Source organism: Limanda limanda, chromosome 14 (assembly GCF_963576545.1).
Source record: "Limanda limanda chromosome 14, fLimLim1.1, whole genome shotgun sequence".
Lineage (NCBI taxonomy): Eukaryota > Metazoa > Chordata > Actinopteri > Pleuronectiformes > Pleuronectidae > Limanda > Limanda limanda.
The window spans coordinates 21,419,120-21,441,415 of record NC_083649.1 but is presented as its reverse complement, the minus strand read 5'-3'; the positions used below and the strand labels follow the sequence as shown (position 1 = coordinate 21,441,415).

At 42.2% G+C, this 22,296-nt stretch overlaps 1 protein-coding gene across 1 annotated transcript in view; it reads left to right on the top strand.

The window, feature by feature from the left end:
• The first annotated feature begins 1,240 nt into the window (after positions 1-1,240).
• Positions 1,241-22,296, top strand: part of camkk1a (calcium/calmodulin-dependent protein kinase kinase 1, alpha a) — a 70,382-nt gene continuing 49,326 nt past the window's right edge. Inside the window, exons 1-2 of the mRNA XM_061085898.1 lie at positions 1,241-1,297; positions 16,136-16,270. The gene's annotated coding sequence lies outside the window, so the exon portion shown is untranslated. The remainder of the gene's footprint in view (positions 1,298-16,135; positions 16,271-22,296) is intronic.

Sequence of the window (22,296 nt, the reverse complement as noted above, 5' to 3'; positions counted from 1 at the left end):
AGTTTAGTTTCTTTTGTTATTGCTTTCTATTTGTACATTTTCTACTCTATCCGTAATAATTTCCCTTTTGTCACCAATAGCCATGGTGCAGGGAAGGGTGGATTGGGGACGGAATTTGGATTGTAAAGGGTGTGGTTTGATTGTATCATACAATGCTGTATTTTTGCTTTCACACTGCCCAAAATGATAAGGTGATTATAATAAAAAAAGATCGTCCAGATATTGTTACTTCACTTGGATGTTCTACTGTGCACATGCATCATTGTACGTGCACGTGCAGATTCAGCCAATAGACTGACATCTTCACCTGCTGAGCGGGGAGTGTTCCTCGATTCTCATCTTACATCTAAGTTTAAGGAGGAGCCCGTCCTGACATAAATATCTGCCTGCAACAATCCCTCAGAGACACAACGTTTAAACATACATTAGGGCTGATATTAATTTTGGTGACCCTGGTTGATGGATTAGGTGCATACAGCATGTTCTGTGGGCTGAGATTAAACCATTAGCCTCTGCTGTCAGTAATGACCTCTGCTTATCCTCACTAATTACTCAGACTCCCTTTTTACAATTGAATACGAGAGGGAGGAATATGGCCACTAGAGGCGCTAGCTTCACATTTACCCCTTGAATTGACTTCCTGTTCATTTCCACTTGCACAGTGCAGGAGACTTGATAACAACGAGTCACCCATGGTTGTAAACTGTACATCTCTACATGCATGACGAGGCACTGTGCGAGATGAAGCTGTCGGTTCCATCCTCAGTGATGGCAGGCTACATGGCGCATGGTGCAGGAACATGGCGGGTCTTAGGACCCATGGATTCATCCCATGTCGAATAATAAAAGTTGGGGTTATTATCTGTGTGTGTGTGTGTGTCTGTGTGTGTGTGTGTGTGTGTCTGTGTGTGTGTGTCTGTGCTGTCGACGTGAGACAAACCCTGTCAGTCACTGTGTGTGTTTCCAGCTGTTTGCGTGCACGCTGCAACAACAGCCCCGTCCAGCTGTGCGCACGCTCAGCCGCTGGGTGTCTGCCTCGGCCTGGGGGGGCCGGAGTGGGCTGATCCGCTCGTGCGATCCGGAAGACAGGGTGTGAGACACGGGACCGACACCTCGGGTCAGCAGCTGATTCCGCCACACGTCTCTCGGATGCGTGCGAGTGAGTGCGTGCGTGTGAGTGCGCGCAGAGAGGGAATCCACCACCTCGGCACCGAGCGGGACATCCCTCCCCTACCCATCCCTGGGACCGGAGCGATCAGAAGGGGCTCGATCGCCCCCCCCCAGCACTCGTCTCTGGGTGAGTGAAACTTTAAAGATCATGTCAATTGCCGTGCGTGTGGGTCTGTGCCGTGTGCGTGTGGAAGTGAAGCTGCATCTCCCCTTGTGCACGGGTTTTATTGTTGCTCAGGCGCGGGCACGTGGGGACATTGCATCCTCTGCAGGTTGTTGCTCTGGAATTTTTTTTTTTTTTTGTATCACTTTACACATAGAGGGCACTTTGTAGCGTGAGACTGGACGCTGCAGTAACAATGTGTCATGCACCTGACATGAGATGATGGTGCTGCCTTGCAGTGGATATTCATCTATGGGTTTAACTGTGGTGCTGTGTAAGCTGTGGTCCGGGGTCCCATCAGGGACGCTGGAGGAAAATCCAAAGGGGTCTGGTCCAAGTATTTCACGGGATTCTTTTTGTTTCTTTGGGGATTAGAGCAGCCAGACACATACAGTTAGTTATTCCTGATTAATTGATTAGTCTGTGGATAGGAGATGGGCCAGCAATGTCTCTGTGTATTGATTAATCATCAGCAAAAAATGTCTGGATCCAGTTTCCTCAGATAAGAGGATTTACAGCTTTATTCATTGTTTGAACATTCATTGCAAATTGAATAGCGTCGTGTTTTTTTGATGATAGGTTGGATCGAAACATGTGATTTTAAAGATTTTCACTTTTGACTAAAGAAAAGTATGTTTGGCAAATGACACCCACGCTGCTTTCGGACATGCACTGAACTCTGGGTAATATCCTTTAATTTCTCAGGATGAAAAACAGGTGTCACGAGCTGCTTCTACATATGCAGTGAACTCCTGATATTCTCTGGAGTGGCTGTTTGTGAGATTGCAAATGTCCAAGTCAGTTGCTGCGGACATTCTCCAGAGTTTCTCAGGCCAGCTTCTTTTAGAAAAACTCTATAGTGGATAGTGTCCGAATGAACCCATGTGAGAATACAACAGGAGATTACCTTGAGGATTCACTGTGAGTGAGAGTGTGCGACGATGATGTTTACACTTGACAGGCACAAAACAGAAAAACAACAAAAAAGGAGCTATACACGTAGAAGATACTGACGAAGATGTCAACGAGATTCGAGATTCGAGATAGAGCTATTGTTGAGAGGGGCTGACGCCAGTGTTGATTAGCTGTAAACAAAGACACCTAATCACCATTGTGGAATTAATGTGTTACTTCCTGCGCTACCCCTCGCCTGCCTACTCGGATGTTCCTGTTATTATGAACGTCTCCGTGCAGAGAATCTCCTGCTGAGTTCTTCCTTTCTGAAAGGCAAAGTCAAAACCCAGATTTTCCATATTTCATGTCTGAAAAGGGCTCAAATTTCCCATCCGTATCATTAAAGTGATTCTGACTGCTGTGACTTTATGTGAGGCCTATACCAACTCTCTGTCTGAGAATGACTTCCTCTCAGCCTCAAGTGGTGCACAGCTTAGCCTGTAAGTTGTTTCATCCCTCAGTCATGAGGCGCAGGGCTGAATCCATCCTTTTTGAATTTGCTTGAAGGAGGTCTTCAGATTGAATCGCCTCCTCCAGCGCTGCACAGTGGAGAACAATCAGTAAGTACCTGAATGACTTGCAGCAAATTACTGCTGCGTCTCCGCTTTTGTTCTATACCCCGCCTAATGAATTTGTCTGCATAGTGTTGCCAGCATGCCAGGAATGGGACTGCGATATGAACTGTAGTTAGACGGTGCTGTATCAGGACTGAGAGGAGGAGACAACAAAAGATCGTTGTAATGTCAATCTTACTCGTGTTTGCATGTTTTTTTTTTCAGGACAGCCGCTTTCCCTTATGTAAATTATCAACACAGAGTATCACTTCTGTTTCTCTTGCCCCATGTCCTTTTCTAAACGTTGACGGCTGATGGCTGTAAACCCCTTTAACACTTCCTCTTGTTGGCTTTGGTAATTGTACCAGAGCTCTGACACAGCTACTGAGAGAGAGGACATGTCAACAGCTCCCAGCTCCTTAAAGCCCCTCTGGGAAATCACTTGAACGAGGTGTGTGGAGAAAGAAATCCTCGCATGTGTGTACTTGTGTGAATGTGTGCTGGTGTACTGTATGTGCATGTTGTCATGACTAAATGATTGTCTTTTAGTAATACTTATTCTACTCTCTGCTGAGGTACACACAGTTTGCAGGAAATGCTTTTGTTCTTCGCAGTCTAACCAAAAGACTTGCATTTGTTGGGTGTGAAATTGGTTGATGCATCACTCAAGTAATCATCATCAGTGTTTGCGTGTGTGTGCTTGTGTGTGTGTGTGTCTATGTATGACCTTGGTCTAAGCGTTGGTTGGATGTGACGCTTCGTCTTACATCCAATAAAAGCATGAGATGTAAGTTTAACAAAAGCTGCAGTAATACCACTGCCTGTAATTAAAGTTCCGTGTCATTGGTCTTAAGTTTTTTATGAAGACTTTAATGAGTCATTCTGAGAACGCATTAGCTGGAGAGCAGTGCAAATGCTTTCACAGAACAGTTACCATCAGAGATTTAAAACAACACTTAATGTGTGACTCAAGTGTGTTTTCCACTGTGTAGTGTTAAGACTCAGCCCTGTGGAGAGCTCTTTACTTAATGTCTGTCAGGCTTTCGTGTTACAACTGTGAGAAAAGAGTGGCAGCCGTACCTGCTGTAGTGTCTCGGCTCGAAGTGTTAACGCTGCCACCTATTCTGTGGAATCAGCTCCCATTGTGTGCTAATATGTTAGTTGATGATAACTGTTTATGTTTCGGGACCTTGTGAGAAACAGATGAGTAAGGTTGTGTTGACCCAAGTGAAACACTCACTGCGGTTACATGTGTCCGATTGAAACCTGATTTCTGGCGTTGTCCGGTTTCAATCGAAGATCCATGTCATGTAACTCCACAAATCTAGATTTCTTGTGTCCGACTGAAGTCGGATAACCACCCCCAGATAAGTAGATCGGATTTGGCTGTATATCGGACAACGCGCGCATGTAACTCTGGAAGCTAGACAACAACTGGAGATGACGTCTTTGCGCATGCTTGAGATCCTGCCCCCCCCCTCCCTCCCTCCCTGGCCGTGACCCGGAAGTCGACAGTTAGATAAAATGTCGCTGCCCGGTTGCCGGCCGGCAAAAACAAACAAACAAACCATTCTAATCAAATGCGCCGTTCGCATTCGCAGTACTCCTAGAGTAAACATGCACAACATCATGTAGAGGGACGTAGCTTCACCTTGCTCTCCGTTCGTCATTTTTCTCGCATGCTGAGTTGAAGGCTGTTGTTGTTAGTGGTGACGAGGTCAAGCGGAAATGGCTGTAACACCACTAGCTGTAATGAAAACAGCGCCACCTATCGTAGCGGGGTATGAAATGCTTTCGGACAAGAGTCGGATTTCTCAGTGCCATGTACCCTGAGATAGAGCAGTTAACCCCCCATGGATAGAGAAACCGGGCTTCAGCCGAAATCGGGTTTATGCCATCATGTAAACGTAGTGACTGGCGACAGGTTTATTCAGATGTTTTCTCTTTACAGTGGCTGAATGGATTTGTCTTGCTGACCGTTACCTGACAAATTTTAAATTCAACTTAGCTTTGAGAAATATTTCGACTGTGCAAATCCAATCCCTTGCAACACATCATTTTTGTTACCACTTCCTCATCTGCCATTCTGCTTGAACCAGTTTTTTCCAAATATGTAACACATAAAGCATGTACGACAGAGACATAGGATACAATTCGGCCAGTCAGCACCGCTCTCCTGTTGGAAATCATTCTGTTGGTTTGTGAGGGACATAATTGGGTTTACGCAAGTGTATATTTCTTAAAATGTCACAATACTCTTTGATTCACTTGATCGTTAATCATGGACATCTTCTAATCATAAGTTAAGATCATCAGATCACCCACCACCCATGGTGAAAAGAAAAATATATTAAACAGTCTAAAAAGCAAATTCCTGTTTCATCATGGGAAATGTGGGCGGCCTGGTGGTCCAGTGGTGCAGTGCATGTTCTCATGTTTGTGTGGGTTTTCTCATCCTTTTATAGTCCAAACACATGCAACGTGGGTTCATAGTTACACATGAGTGTGAATATTAGTTTGTCTCTGTATGTCAGCAAACACAAACTGTGTGTATTTGCGCGGGCTCTTGTACAGCTATCTTTGTGAGGACTAGTTTGGGCCTGTAACCTACAAAGTGAGGACATTTTAGAAAAGTGAGTCCCTTTTGGCCGGTCCTCAGTTTGTGACCTCCCTTAAATGGACTGTTTGCGGTTTAGACTTGGTTTTAGGGTTAGGCCTTTAGTTTGGATGGTTAGGGTAGGGGGCTAGGGAATGCATTATGCCTATGAGTGTCCTCACTAAAATAGCTGTACAAATGTGTGTGTGCGTGTGTGTTGTTCAAATACAGTAGGTGACTTGGAGGCAAACCATAAAGTGTTTACTCCTGAGGTATAAATAGCCATAGAGTTGTATAAGTGCAGTCAAACAGCTATTTTCCATGAAGGTTGTTTGCAACCTATTAATGGTTGAATTCTACTAATAAAAGCCACGAGGAATTACAATAATTCTTTGTAACTTGCACTCAAAATCTTGCCATGGAAAATGTGGCAGCTGGCTGGGATTATCCTGGAAAAAGGCCATGTCCAGCTGCATCATACAGATGGTTATACTGTGCCTCCACATGCAATTTCCCTTGGGTGTAACCACTTCAAACATGGGGGAACCATAAAGCTTCAGCCACAGAGGGGGAAGAGACACCCAGGGATTTGTGACACTCAGTTATTCCCCTCAGTCAGATCAGTGAGAGAGAAGACAGGAAAAACAGTTAGGTGAGGAAAGAGGGGCAAGAGAGAAATTTAGTCCACACAGCTCATATCGTCTGCCAAGGACAACCTGGGTACGTGCATGTAGCACTAAGGGCACCCTAGAGACGGATTAATGCACGGAGGGAGTTGTAGAGGATTCACTTTGCCATTACATTGCTGCCAGAGTCAAAGACTGCTGATGCAGAGATATAGACTGTCTTTTTTGCACGATCAATCAAGCATAGACATGTTGCATCATGCATCCAACATCATTTAAACTGGACGGATTGATCTTCAAAATGCAATGGTCCAAAGCAAATAATTATTTAAGGAAAGAAAGAGAGGTGTCCAGTCGAGTGAGGGAGGCTGCATGTCATAATTATGCAAAATGTACACAGTGTTCTTATTCAGCCTTACGTTCATATCCTGTAAATCTTGTTTTTCATTTTTACTTTATTGCAACAGGTCTATGTCATTGTGAGCAGTAACAAATGCACTATTTCTAGTTGAAGTAACGACAAGGTGATTCTGAGGACAAATGAGAGACATGATGAATGTCGGCAGTATCTAAAACATTACACATTAATCTAAATTAAAATGCAAGAAAAAAGTGAATCGGGTGTAAAGCCTGCATTTTACGTTTTTAAGATTATTATTTTTCTTTCAGTTTTGCAGATTAGAGCGATTGTGCTGCAGTTGAGCTTGTTGCAGGTTTAGCAGCAGATTCAAATATTCACTTAAAGCTGTGAAATATCTCAACCACTAGTGGATGGATTGATTTTTGTACAGACATGAATGGTTCCTTATTGAGAGATGATTTCAGGATCCCTGACTTTACCTGTAGCGCAGTTGGAATGTGCCTTCAAGTGAAGTGTTTGTACAGCGATTGGATGTATTGTCTTGAAGTTTGGCACAGATTTGACTTCATACTTAACTTCATTATCTAGCTGAAATTGTAATTTGTCTCATACTTTAGTTTAAATACCTGAAACACTGATGTTTCCATTAGCTTTAGCTGTGCTTTTAATAATTTTTTGTGCCATGATGAAAATGTTAACAGGCTGACATTACCCTGACCTTAACCCATAGCACCACGGAAAATACCTGCAAAATAGATTATTTGACAATGTCATCTTGAGCATTGTTAGTAAACTGAGGTGTGAATTTAATGCAGAGCTAAAAGCATAGGTACAAACTCGACTGGGTCATGTTCAATGTGCAATAGTGTTGGGAAGTTCGGATCATTTTACCGACTCGGTTCTTTCAATCTCGTTCAGTAAAATGAACGAATCTTTTTTCGAGTAATTCGTTCATTTCATCGGGGGGGGGGGGGGGGGACTGCGCATCGGGACTGTTCCATAGGCTCAGTCAAGGAAGCAGAAATGATTCGTTCATTTCCGTACTGGGTCTGCGGGTACGAGTCTTTGGATCATTTTTCACGTGACCTGCATTGGCTCAGTAGAGGAGCGCTGGAGCTGTAGCGAGGGACGTTCACTGTCTCCCGGAGAAATTAACACTCTGTGTTTTTAGTATAGAAAGACGTGAATGATATCCGTTCACAAGTCATAATGACTGGTTTTGTTATTTTCACTTTACATTAACACTTACAGTTTAGTGATAATTAAATGCCAGTGTGATAATAAATGACGATTTCAAACCATACAAACTGTCATGTTGTACTGTATTTAATAGAGGAGGTTTTCTTAAAAAATTATGATCTGTCACACAAATGTGCAATTCAAGTAAAATGGTCTTATATTAAATGAAAAATTCTGTGTAAAACACAATTGATTTAAGCCTGTGAACTTTGAGTTTGTACAGTTTTTATGGTTTGAAATTGTCATTTATTATCACACTGGCATTTAATTATCACAGCAAACAATAACACTGCACTAAACTGTAAGTGTTAATGTAAAGTGAAAATAACAAAACCAGTCTGTATGACTTGTGAACAAATATAATTCACGTCTTTCTATACTAAAAACACAGAGTGTTAATTTCTCCGGGAGACAGTGAACGTCCCTCGCTACAGCTCCAGCGCTCCTCTACTGAGCCAATGCAGGTCACGTGAAAAATGATCCAAAGACTCGTACCCGAAGACCCAGTAGGGAAATGAACGAATCATTTCTGCTTCCTTGACTGAGCCTATGGAACAGTCCCGATGCGCGGCCACAAGAAAATGAACGAATCTCTCTTTGAGAGGACTCGTTACTCCCGAGTCCTTGTAAGGATTCGTTCATAGTGAACGAATCGTTCACGTCCGACACATCACTAATGTGCAACAGGCTTGGAGGTTTGTTTTCTCTCATATGGTGGGTGTGTCAGAGATGTTGCCCAATCAGCAGCAACGTTTATATGAACCCCAACTTTATTAAAGACCCAGTCCTACAAATATAAGAGAATATAACGGCAGTCCTGAAATATTGAACCCGTATTTAAACCCGCGCCATTTATCCCTGAGATCTCTTTCACGACAATGACAAGAATGGCCTTCCCAGATGCCACAGATTCCAGGTTTGTGCGTAATAACAGTGTTCAAAACACCAAAGTTTATGTTTTAGGAACGTGCTGCCACATTTTGTCCGAGGCTGGCTAGAATATATAGAGAACTGTGCTGTAAATCGACTGTATCAGAGTCACTGTGAAATGGTCAACCTGCTGCAACTGAATGTTTTTTTCACACTTTGTCAAATGTCTACTTACCTTAAGAATAATAATGAGATTTGAGACAAGTTGGTAACAAATGTCTTTGGGTGTAGTTAGAAACGGGATAAATGAATACATCTAACTGTCCTCATTAGTTCACAATGTGCCAGGTGCACGGCCACATCTGCATATTTACCCTCATTATTCAAAGCACATGCAGTCAGGACTCTGGGGGTTCTCTCATCTTTTAGTTAAGTGCTTTCCTGCACTCCACCCTGCTCACACGTCTCTCCTGTTGCCATTAGCCTGTTTATGAGATGGACCAGCATTAATGAGGAGCCCACTGAGGGCCTACACCAGTTAATCTCTTTTATTAGAACAAGTTTATTGAAAGGGCATTGATTAGCTCTCAGGAAGTAAGAACTAAGTCAAACCAAAGAAAATGGTCATCACTGTTTCTGAGGCTTTATTGAGTTAGACAAACCTTTGGTGGTAATTTCATTGGATCCTCAAGACACTATTACAGCTTTTTAGCATTCTAACCCTGTCAGCTGAAAGAATAACCTAACAACCTTTAATCTCTCTTCAAAGGATAGTTCACCCAAAAAAACGATAATTCACTAATTATCTACTCAAGCCTATGCTAGGTTTTTGAGTCCACAAAACACTGTTGGAGTGTCAGGGGTAAACAGCGTACCAGCTGAATCCAATATAACTGAAGATAATAGGGACTCGTCTTCAGACGTAAAAAAACAACAGGAAAAAAAACATAACACACCTCCATACTGTTCGTGTGGTGTCATCCAAGTGTCCACAAGCCCAGAGATTCATATTTGACTCGAAACGAGGTCATTTCCACAGTGTTTTACACCTAAAAGTCTCCCAGAAGTGGCTAAGCTAGCGGACGTAAGCTTTTCAGACTGTCCCTGATTGCACCTGGTCGGAAGATATCAGCGGACACTTTCATGCTCTAAAACATGGTATAGATGACCTTGTTTAGAGTAGAATAGGAATGTCGGGGCTTGTGGACACTTGTGGACGTTTTTTTTTTTATGTCTGAAGATATGTCTTCAGTTGTATTGGATTGGGCTTCTATCTTGCTGCTATGCTGTTTACCCCCTAAGTCACTCCATTGGCATAGGGGTGAATAGATGATGAGTGAATTATCATTTTTGGGTGAACTATTCCTTTAAGTTTTTTCATGAATGTGTCATATCTTGCTGTCCCTATGTTTGTGCTGTATGTGTTCGGTGAGCTTACTGACATACAGTAACTGATGGCTGCTTGTGTCCCCTAGGCTTGTCTGTCCAAAGTATTTCCTCAAACCTTGACACCAGCGTTGTCCTCTGGGGTCACTGTGGACTCAGTTGGTCACGGTGTAGAAGGTCTCAGTCTTGCCTTCTTTCCGGGTTGGTCTCATTTCCACACAGTGTTAGTTGTCTTACTGGATGGGCGGACAATGTGCTGAAAGGTTTGATTTTTCTCTTGAATAACATGATTTAAAAAAATAGTACATGTTATCTGTGATTTTTAATGAATGCCCACACGCTCACACTCAGAGGCTTTTGTACATTGCCATCCAACCCACATGTTAAAATTATCTGCGACATTAACAGATGGTATTTTCTTTTGGTTTATGCCTGAATGAAGTATGAAGATGCCGACACCAACTGTTTGTTTTTCCAATAACTGTATGTATTTGATATGACAGTGTGTTTGCACATAGGTTCTGGTCTTCTTTAGTCATGCTAGCGACTTTGTTCAAGGGAGTCTGGTTGTGTTGGTCTGTCAGTTATTTTGTAACAGATCTGAACAATATTCTTAACTGCCATCAAATTTGATACCGACCTTCCTGATCCTCAGAAGATGACTCTCATAATGACTGTGGAGATCCCGTTCTACTGCCTTCAGCTGGTTGACATTCATCCAAACCTTTCACATTGATTGCCATGAATTATGCTCAGACGTTTGTGTTCCTCTCAGGATGAATTACAATAAATTGTTATCTCAGTTCCACTCATGCAAAAAATCAATTTATTATAGTTTGGTCAAGAAGGCAGCTTGTATCTAATACAAGTCTTCCAGTGACCAATGAAGGAAACACACATGAATACAAGAGAGTTGGCAAGCTGCAGAATGCAGCATCTTGTAAATCTTTTATTTAGACCATGATGGTCTCGTCTCATCCCTGAGGTTTTTGCGTTTAGTTTGCTTTTGGATTTATATGTTGACCTAAATAAACTGATCTCCTGTTAAGACGTTAAGGACAAGTGCGTTGTTGGTGACATTTAAGAGAATATAGGGCCTGGCTACTCTGTAGGAGACTGGTTTTACTGACCAGAGTCCAAGATATGTAAATGCCAATTTATTGTTCAGCATTGACTAAGTGCTATAGGTATGGAGAAACCAAATAGCCTACACTTACCTTGACATGCACCTTCATAATGTGGATGAAAACAACTGGCAGCATCTCCTGTCCATGTCTACAAGTGGTCGGACAAACGCAGTAAGCTCAACCTCCTTCTGCCTGAATCAGTTCAGTGTTCAAACACATTATCTACTCCGATGTCTTCTGGTTTTTCTGTGTTGCTGTAATTTCAGTAAAAGTAACCGTTGTTCATTATTATTTATTAACAGTGGCATAGAGACCCCACAGCCAACTGGCTTTGGTACACCAGTATAAAGTGTATATACCAGTATAAATGGTCACAATGGCGTTGGCCTCAGGAGTTGGCTCTGTTTTGATCCTTGATAGAAAAATAAATGAGGTTAAGGCTGATTTTCTTTGTTTGGTATTATAGTCAGTGACACTCAATATATGAATGTTGCAGCCTATAGTAAGTAAGTAACTGGTGTTGGGCAAGGCCCAGTGATCTGACATAGAACAAAGAGTCGTAAAACCTTAGGCCAGGCTCGGGGAAACCCCTTACATTTAAAAATCCAGCATGTGGCCCTTATCACCATGTGGCAGCAGGTCACTTCCTGGGTCCCCAATGTAAGCCCGCCCCTGGGGGCCAAATCCTGACAACTCAATTGGCTGGAGGGCCACACTGACCCCTGACCCCTCCTCCCAGGGGGGAGTCACCTGAGACATGACTTAAAAAGGCTGAGCTCACAGAAACCTCTCTCTCTTCACCCAGATGCCCCAGCAACAACAGAACCCCTCGGGGTTCTACTAGTTAACTCGGTATTTTTAAGAGACTCTCTTTGTCCTCTTCTTTTCCACGCTGCTCAAGTTGTTTTCTGACCTCAAGAGGTCTAACCACACGACTCAGTAACTAAGGAGGCGATAAGACGTTTGTTTTATTCATTTCAATTCATTTCATTCATTTTTTTGTTCATCTTAGTCGACGTTTTATTTTGGAAAGGACTTTTCCTGTTTTAACTTGGAAAGATCAAACAGGAAATTGCTCGCTGGACGATCTCAGACTGTTTCCTTTTCCACACGGACTTTACTTTTCTTTTTTCCAACGATCTACAAACGGCTTCCACAAAGCCGTCCCCTGCAGAAGCGCGACGTTCATCCCGCTGAGGAGTAAGAGGCAATCCACTCCGTTCCTGTAAAACAGCACGTTCTCCGCTGTTACAGAAGAAGACGACGTTCATCCCGTCAAGACAGCACGAGAAAATCCGCTCCTTGTCCGGTCCAGCGGCTGAGCTCCGGAGCTCCGCTTGTGAGAGAGACCACGTGATTCACTGGCCCCCGACACATTCGCGCCGAGTCGCAGGCACATCGCGAGGGTTGTACAGTAAGAGACTTGATTATCTGGGCAGATACGTAGCATATTGTTTAATATTTGATTGTATTTTTTGCGAGACCGCTAAGTCTCATTGTTTAGCCGGCTACGACGAGCCGCTACTTCCGGTTCATTTCCGGGTTTTGTGTTAGTGCTTGAGGCCGCGAGGAAAGCCTCCGCCCGCACTGTTAACGTCTGTGTGAGTCTGCAGTGATTTCACCGATCAGAACCTCGGCCCACAACGTCCGCTTGGGGCTGAGGGGTGAATCACTGTTAATCTATCTCTGGCGTATTTTTAAGAGCTTCTTTGAACTCTCCTTACATGTTTTCTCTCTCTCTCTCCTTCTAAACCGACCTATACACACTTCTGACCTGTATTTATAATACAGGTCATGTCACATAGTTAAATCTATGCTTAGAGAGGCTGAAAACCATTGGAAAACCATCTGGAAACCATTCGGCCCCCAAAGCCAAGCAGAGATAAGAATTCTCTTTGTCTAAAATTTCCTTTGTGTAATTCATGTGACGACCACCAGTGTGCGCTCCGGCCACATGGTGTCATTAACATAGACTCCATCTTGAATAACGCAAGTTAACCCACCATTTTGAGTCTATTATTGCCACGCCTCCGCTCTCTCTCTCCTCCCATCCTGGCTCTAAATTCATAACGGCTCCGCCATCTTGTTTTGTAGTCAATCCGCCATTTTGAGAGTTTTTAGGCCTTGATTCCACGAATCATGATCGGCCTCCATCTTAGATGTGATGTCACTTCGCGTCATCGCCACGCCCCTTCTTTTTCTCTCTCTCTCGCACACACACACACACACACACACACACACACACACACACACACACATGATAGACACAGACAGATACACACACACAGAGACACATAGATGGACCAGAGGTTACATGCGTGTTCTAAATTGTGATAAGCTGCTGTTGTTATCTTTGAAATATGGGAGTTTGTTAAAATGATAAATCATTAAATAACACTAACTTTATTTCACATACACACACATAGACACACCCACATAGAGAGACACTTTGACACAGACACACACACACAGAGACAGACATACATAGGTAGACCGCAGGTTTTACATGTATTTTCTGAATTGTGATAAGTGCTGCTGTGTTTATCTTTGAAATTTCGGAGCTTGTTAAAATGATAAATCATTGAATAACATTATGACTTTATTTCCCCTTTTTAATAAATACTTTTGTAATTAAAGTATCTGTAGTCTGTGATTATTTGTGCATAAGTGTGTGATTGCAGCTGGATTATGATTGCCTGTGCTCGAACTTAGAAGCCTTCACTGTTTATTAAGTAATCGTTAATATTAAAATATTGACATTATTAATTTGACATTTATCATTATGAGACTGATAATTATAGCTTGACATCGTTGGTCCCTGGGAAACCAGGGTGGTGCCCCCCTTTCTCAATTATTAATATAGATAGTATTATTCTTAAATTGATAATTTTATTGTTTTTGACTAATTCTTTTCATTATTCTTGGTTGATAACCTTATCATTGTTAATTGATAGCTTGTACTTTCTAATTGATAATTCCTATTTTCTCATTAGTGGTTTTATTGTTATTTGATTACTGATCATATTCAATTAATAATTTAATTATTTTTGATAGATAATTTTTATTTTAATAATCATATTTCATGATTATTAATAATTAGCCAACGTCAAGTCTACTCCTATTGCACAACACTGGCAAGGCTTTTCATGAGGTATTCAAGCAGATTTTTCATTAATCTGTACGATGGCCATAAATAAATCAATCATTGATTTTTTTTAAACTGTTTCCTTCTGTACTAGTACAAAGAATGTGTGCAGTGGTGGTGTAGGAGGCTCTGGCAGTGCTTAGCAGTGACAGTGTTGGGGGAGGAATCGGCTCTCATTGCTCCAAAGACAGGTTTGTGATTTCAGCGAGGACTGCCAGCTCAAGAGAAGGAGCCTAAACCTCCCGCTAAGTACTCCCCACTTCAGCTTCTCTATATGACATGAATTTCTATTTCGGCTCAGGTCTTGTCTGTGATTGGCCGTTAGAAATATCCCTCTGTGTTGATGGTGGAATCGAAAGAGGCTGGTGGTGTTTTTGATGAAATCCTGGAGGAGTAAAAAAGCAGAACCTGACCCTGGGCCAGCTGACACCGGGGCTGTCCTTTTGAAAAGCAGCCTATTTTTGTGAGCAAACCGTTCCTCAAATCCACTCCTGTTCTGGAGAATCGACCAGCTTCAGCTCCCCTTTCTAGGCTAACTGCATCATTCTCTTTGTAGCTTGCACCAGGGTGGAGAATAACAGGCTCTTCAATGCTGCAGCTCACATTATTGATTAGGTGAGATAGAGGCTCGCAGCCCCGAGGCCTACAATTCTTGTATTTCTCCCAAAAAATGGTCCCTCTCTGACGCAGGAAGAAAAGATGACTACAACAGATTAGGGCTGAGAATAATCAAAAAATAGCTGTCAGTAAATAGCCAGCTTCAAAAGTGTAGAAATTGACTGTTTTGTACAAGATTGACTTGTCTTTAGTAATTATTGTACTGTGGAACGTATGAGGCTGCTCAATTTGAGTGTTTCTGTGTTCCTCCTACAGCAGCATGGAGGGAAAAATAATGATTCACTAATTTTTGACTTTAGTCATATTTTTGAAAATGTATAACTTGTCAGAATCACTCAAAGCTGCAAATATACTTGGCTTCATAATAAAAATGTAAAACATTTTTAATAAAATAAGCTGTAAATAATGTTTCTCTGTCCTGAGGGAGTAAGATTATTAGGATGAGTCATCAAAGGGCTGCTGGGCTGAACATTTTCTCCATCTGTCATATCAGCAGCTTGCCCATGGTGATGCCTCCATCGTTCTTCCGCTCGTGACCTTTACCAACACAAAAGAACAAAAACCTCAAGTCTGATTCGGTTTCTGAGAGGGGTTTTATCTGGGTTTATTCTTCATACCAACTCCAAATTCTTTATTGGGAACCTGTGCTGTAGAGATAAGTTCTCCATTTTGTTTTATGTTAAATGCTGTGAGAAACAGATAAGCTCAGTCTCTTATGCGGTGATGATTCTCTGAAATGCAGCGGTGGAAGAGAGCTCACTCTGCAGCCGCTACAGACATTAGTGGTGATTACATGTGATCAACGGTCAAACTAGGTCATGGAGGAAACGGCTGTATTAAGTCGGTTTACTGCGAACTGCAGTCATTTCCCATTTAGAATAACTGGCCCTTACGCAGCAAGTGTAATTATGTGACTAATTGTGTTAATTTGATGATTATCCACAGAAAGAGGCTGAAAACATCTGGTTGGGTAGTAAGAGACCAATACCATGACATTTTCACGATTCCAACAGTCCAACCTTTATTTCTCGTGATCTTTAGATGTTTGAGTCAACTGTTTAAATGCCAGGTCAATAATGCTAAAATAGCTGGGGCATGCATAACATGTTTTCTGCAGATGGAGTCACACATTCATCACTTTAATAATAAATAACCACTTGGGGCTAGGACAAAATGTGTTTTAGCTCAGGCATTTTTTGATTGAGTTTGGCAGTTTGGGATTTTTCCTCATTCTAACACTTACAACTTTGTCCTCAGAGATGATATAGTTTTAAACAGTACATTGCTGCAGAGATGATTTCATCTGGTATTATCTTTCTACTGTAGCTGTGCGTGCTCCTGCTGGGTGCATGGAATTCTCAGTGGGAAGGCAGAACTGGGCACAACATCTCCACAATAACCAGCTGGACTCACCTCCATTTTCCTGGCAAAACAGGGCAACGCTCCTTCTGTAACAACAAGGTAATTGTGTCACAATCTGTTGTAAGAACCTCTCTCCTATCCGCAGGAGTGTGTGTGTGTCTGTGTGTGTCTGTGTGTATGTGTGTGTCTGCTCGTATCTGTCACTCTGTTTCAATACCTGAATCAAAAACTCCAGAGCGACCCAAGCAAACACAAAGTAAACCCTAAGCACTGCATTGCCCTCCCAAGAAACTCTGACCAGTGACTGTCCACCGTCGACATGCAAAGTGAGCACAGGTCAGCGGGGGAGCGAGGACATGTGGCATGGTACAAGGACACCGGACACGCAATGTGAGCCTGTCATAATGCCAAAGCAGTGGCAGCAACCATCCTAGAGGGGCTGGTCGGTATTGTTCGGTACCTACTGTACTGTAAAAATAACAAAAGAATAGTATGACCTTTTTAGTATTTTGGCATTTACTTGGTATAAAGTATCAGTTCTCGTGACATCCCTAGCACACACACACAAACACAGGCAGGCACACACTACCTCACTCAGGTCTCGCTTCCTCACTTAGACCATACACACACACACACACACACACACACACACACACACACACACACACACACGTGCGGTAACAGACAAACTGGCACTGAAACACCTGCAGCTCTGTGCTGCCTGAGGAGATAAACATAACGCCTCACACACCAAGAGCATGAAGGTTTGCTACTCTTCTAATTATATTCTCAGCAGCTTTACTGTTTACTGTGAATCAACAAATGACCAAATGTGTAAGCAGATGCTATGATAAATGAATTTGTTAGAATCAATGAATAAAGTCGTCTGAAAAAGAAAAAGACGAAATCTGTGGCCCCTTCTGTTTTATTATCTGTAGTAATGATCAATTTGGAAAAGATTGGTTGTTTTACCTGTCTGTCTGTCTGTCTGTCTGACCTGTTTGCCTGTGAGAACACTGTCTGTGTTCTCACTGGTTTGTGTGTTCTCACTGTGCATGAACAGAGTTTCCAGCCCTGGAGACATGCCACACAAACCCAGAGACAAAAGCCAGAAGTAAGTGAGCGAGTCACAGAAAAGTCTGCTTCTTCTAGCACTCATCTGTCAGGGGTGTAGCTGTGATGATAGAACCAATGGGATGTATCGGTTGCATGTTTTCAAAGTGTATATTTTCCAGGATAACCACCCTTTGATTTTTGTCAGCTGATAGAAACATTTTCTTTCAAAGAAGCAGGATTGAGGAAATGAGTACCACATGCTTAGTCAGCTCAGCACTTGCTCATTTAATATGCATCTGTATTGCTCAGTGTGCTATGAGTTGGCAAAGCTGGGCTTGTTTGCCTGCATCTCACAGCTTGCTGGATACTGAATTGGTCTCTTAGACGAGAGTAAACTAGAGCCAGCTGCAGCCTCTGCATCAGGACTGACCTGCCACCTGACCACAGGTTTGTCACAGCTACGAGAAGGGATAGAGATCACTGGTGCAATCCAGGGCACTGGATTCTCATATTCAGCAGAAACTGTTGTCCTCCGTACATCTTCACAGAATTACAGCATTGTGATATCCAAAGCTTTCTAATGGGAATCCTGATATCAGTGGATGATGGGCTGCCCCATGCTCATCTTCATTCACATTAACTTTCTCATCCTCTCTTGCTATCCCTTCCCTCATCCTATGAACTGGGCAGTGTCACAAAGACAGAGGGTGGAGCCACTATAAGGGCCTGCCTGAACTGGAAATACAGTGAGTCCTGTTCATCACAGATCTGCAGATGAGTTTTTATCTGCCCGTTCCCTGAATGTGAGGAGGGACGGTGGCATCCTGGGCTGGTCTGTAGTCAGGCGACATTGTTCCAATTCCAGGACGGCCAGCCACTGGAGGCCTCGGCATCATTGTCTGAGTGAGAAGAGAAGAAATAATTGGCTCATCCAACTTGCCAGTGTTCAGTCTTTTTTCCGGGCTTATCATTGCCTCAGGCAGCCTGCGGGAGAGAAGGGTGGCCCTGGAGTCGGTTGGGATTGTCCCAGAGTGTACTGGTGTCCAGTCTGATTGATCGCTGCCCGTGAACCCTGCCTTCGGCGTCTAGCCTCGAGCTGCTGCCTGTTTGCTCTATCACATCACATTGATTGAACGACAAAAATGTGTTGAACAGGTTCACAGACACAGCTAGATGTGCCTCGTACAGCTGCCTGCTAATCTGTGGATTGAATTAAAAGATTCCAGGGATTAGTCTGTGACTTTTATTATTGTATTGTATTATTGCAATTATGTTTGTTCCTGTTTGTTTTAGGCAGGATTTTGTGGAGGTGGTTTTGTTCAGACATTGACCTTCTGTGTTGTCAGTTTTATTTGTTTATCATCAGCAATGTGAAGAATAGAGTCTTTGTGTGAGCCAGGACCCATGTGGGTATTTAAGTGTAGCAGTGGGGGTTGAGTTTCACATATTCTGATTGCGTTGTCTTCTACATACATACTAAATGATTTTACTTGATGTGCTCAAGTAGTGACATTCACACATAGTCACTCTGGGAAATTTCTATATTTTTAGTAAATTGAAGATGCTTTCAACAGCAATTCCATGAACACATTTGATTAAGCAATCAACAAAAACAACAAAGAAGAGGTGATCTGAACAAGCTTCACTTTTTAAAATGGCCCCAGTTCTCGTCAGTAAAGTCTTGTAAGATACTTAGAAGTCAGGTTGTTCAAAGCTGGAGAACTTGCCACAGTTCTAATGTGGATTAAATCCGTGCTGGTTTCTTCATATGATCCCAGACTGACTCCATGATGTTGAGGTCAGGGCTCTGGGGGTCAGGGCTCTGTGGGGAACAGGGGAGTGCTGAAGGACTTGTTGTCCTTTTGGTCTATGAAGATCGTTCTTTATGCATCCAGTTATATGTGTCAGCTGCAATGAATTTACAGCTAGCCCTGATTGTATTGCAAGATAGATAAGAACTTAAGCATGCTCAGTGTCTAAAAATTAGTACTGTACTTTATAGAACAAAAAAATCCTTATATTAGTACTGAGTGGGTAGCCATAGTGATGTTTACCTTGGTATGTGTGTTTGATTGCACATCATGGACATGGCTCTAGGGATTGCCATGTAGGTCAGTCGTACACCCAGATTTTTTTGTATGGCCATGAAATATCTCAAAAAATTCCCATCAAATTTAGCACATACAGATTCTTGAGTATGATGGGTACCAGCTTTGTTTATCTCTCGGTTTGCATCTGGCAAAATTTTAGTCTAAGAATTTGGTTTATGACCAAATACCTGCAAATACTACAACTGGCTCTCTAGTGCTAAATAGCAAATATCAAACTAAGATGGCAAACATTACATCCTAACATCACTCTGCATTTTGCTTGGTAGCATGTCTCTGTTAGCATTGAGCTTGAAGCACCATTGTGCCTAAAGGCAGTTCTGCAGAGCCAGTTGTAGAGCTCTGTTTATACAGTATGTCCAACACATACAAATCCAGGGCTGGGATAAATTACCAAATAATATCAAGATAAAAAAATGTATATCTAACAATAGAGATAATGATCATGATGTCAGATTCCATTTTTCTCTGCTCACCCTGACCGGTCGAGTCATATGGCCGCCCACATTCTGCAAGATGTTTCTCCTTCTTCCAGGGAGTTTTTTCTCTCCACAGTCACACTCCAACTGTTGGGTCTCGACCTTGTGATGTTGTATATTATGATTTGGTGTGAAACAAATAAAACACAACTTTAAATCTCAAAAGGTACCTTCTGAACCATGCTATTGTTTTGAGTGCAATCAATTGTGCTCCGTTTTGTGCTCCTGCTGCTGTGGTGCAGCGACTACCGATGAGGATTTATTTTGATACTGACAGGTCATTCTGTATCTGTTATTGCCTCTTAGAATAAGTTGTCATTGACATTAAATATATTCATCCACGTCCATAGTGCTGACAGCTTCCCTTGATCACAGTTGATAGCTGATTACTATGTTCTCCCACTATTTCAGAGGCCCCTGAAGATGCAGTACGCTCTGCTCCATATGAATGAGGCCCACTCAGACAAAGATGATGAGGCATAATCGCTGCAGCTGTTGAATACCGCAACAGGAGGAATATGAGGAAAAGCTTAAGTGTGCGTGTGTGTTTATAGGAGGATGTAATCTCTCCCATAATCCTTTTGGACAAAACCAAAAAATCAAGTGTGTGTGTGGGGGTTGATTGTGTGGGCAGGTGTGCCTGTGCATGCAGGCAAAAGCCATGCAAATCCAAGCTGTTGCCCAGGCTTATTGCATAAACAGCCAGGTTAATGTTCCTGCACAGCTTTCCCCTCTTACTCATCCTGCATATTTTTTCTCAGTAGTTAATCCTTGGTATGAGTAAGACCGAAGGTGACAGGAGAAGGCGACGGCAGAGAAGGACTGACCAACCTGTGGGCCCAGGGAGAGTGGAGCTGCAGGAAGGGAAAAGATAAAAGAGCCTTGACTTGATATTATGGAGCGTTAGATGGACGTAATGGTTTGTGCTGATTATGCTTTTATTAAATATGGGATACGAGCCAGTGAGGGACTGTAGTCTGTAGTGAAATGGTGTCTTCTTTATTGTCTTTTAAATAGATACTCACTCTGTGAAATAATTTTATGAGAAGATTCCATCACTCAACTGAATAAACGCTGTTCCAAAACTGCCAAGGCTGAAGATACTGGATGGGGCACTGCATCCTCCTCGTCCTCGTTATTTAACAACTGTCTTGACATTAAAATGGTTGCACATTACAGCAATATATTCTATATGTAAACTGTCTTTTGATCTATTTATTTATAGAACAAATTAAATCATATTGATCACAGTGACTTGTGATTAGAAAATTATGAGTTCCTAACATTTGATTTTGTCATCTGAGATCTCATTAGATTTTGTAATGATGTGAATAGTGGAGAAAACACTGTACATATCCACTGCAGTGAAGTCTACTATAATGATCCCTCTGGCTTTGATATTGACATTTGATCATATGCAAGATGAAAATGGCTTTCAGTAGAGTCTCAGGAAAGGTCATATAGCTATACAGAGATTCAACTGTACTGCATAATGTATGCACACGGCGTAAGCACAAGCAGATTTGTAAATGTTTACAATTTGTTCTGTGCAAAGCGCAGGAGGGATCAAGTCTCAAAGACTCTGCTTGTTCTTTGAAATGCAAGATAAGATGCAGTCTATTGAATTTACTTGACTTACTTTGACATTTACTCAGTGATTCGATTACCGAGCGGTGTTTTTTAGGTCTGCATATTATTACGATTCATTTCAGCAGTCTGTGTGTCTCCCCACATGCGCGCACACACACACACTTTAAGTTTAACGCTTACCCTTAACGTACCTTAAAACCTTACTTTACCCAATGACACAGAAATCAGCTTCTCTCAATTTCAGGATTTAGTGGCATCTCTTGCCAACAACTCATTTTCCACATGTGACCATTTCTAAGGCCTGTGTTTTGTTTGACCATTCTGGGCTACAGTAGAAAGAAAACATTGGCTGCGTTTAGAAAGTTTAAATTAACTTCTAATTCTAAGTTCTAATAAACCTTGACCCTGATAGAATAGGTCACAGGGTCAAGGATGATGAGAAGGAGAAGCTGTAAGGAGTTAGGAAAGAAGACCCCCAGTGCAGAGACAATCCAACTCCACTTACACATGGTGTTTTTTAAATCACAAGAGAACATTTAGTAGCCAAGTCTTTAGTTTGTTTTTATGACAGAGTATTCAGGCCAATTCAAGAAAAAAAGAAAATCGTTTCGGGGAATAAAGTCAAAATATTTCAAGAATAAAGTTTTAATGTTACGAGTATAAAGACATAATTTTAGGCAATGTGTCATGTTAAAGTGGGAATGCCAGAGGATCAGCCTGTCGCCTGCCTTGAAATGAGGAATGTGGAGCATCATGTTAAGTTACACTTGAGTATAGGTTTCACAAATAACTAAATGCTTAATATTTTTGGCTCATCAGGACCACATTACAAAAATCTGTAATGTGCAACTGAATCTATTCTGAAGAAAGAACTACAGCGACTTTGAAGAAG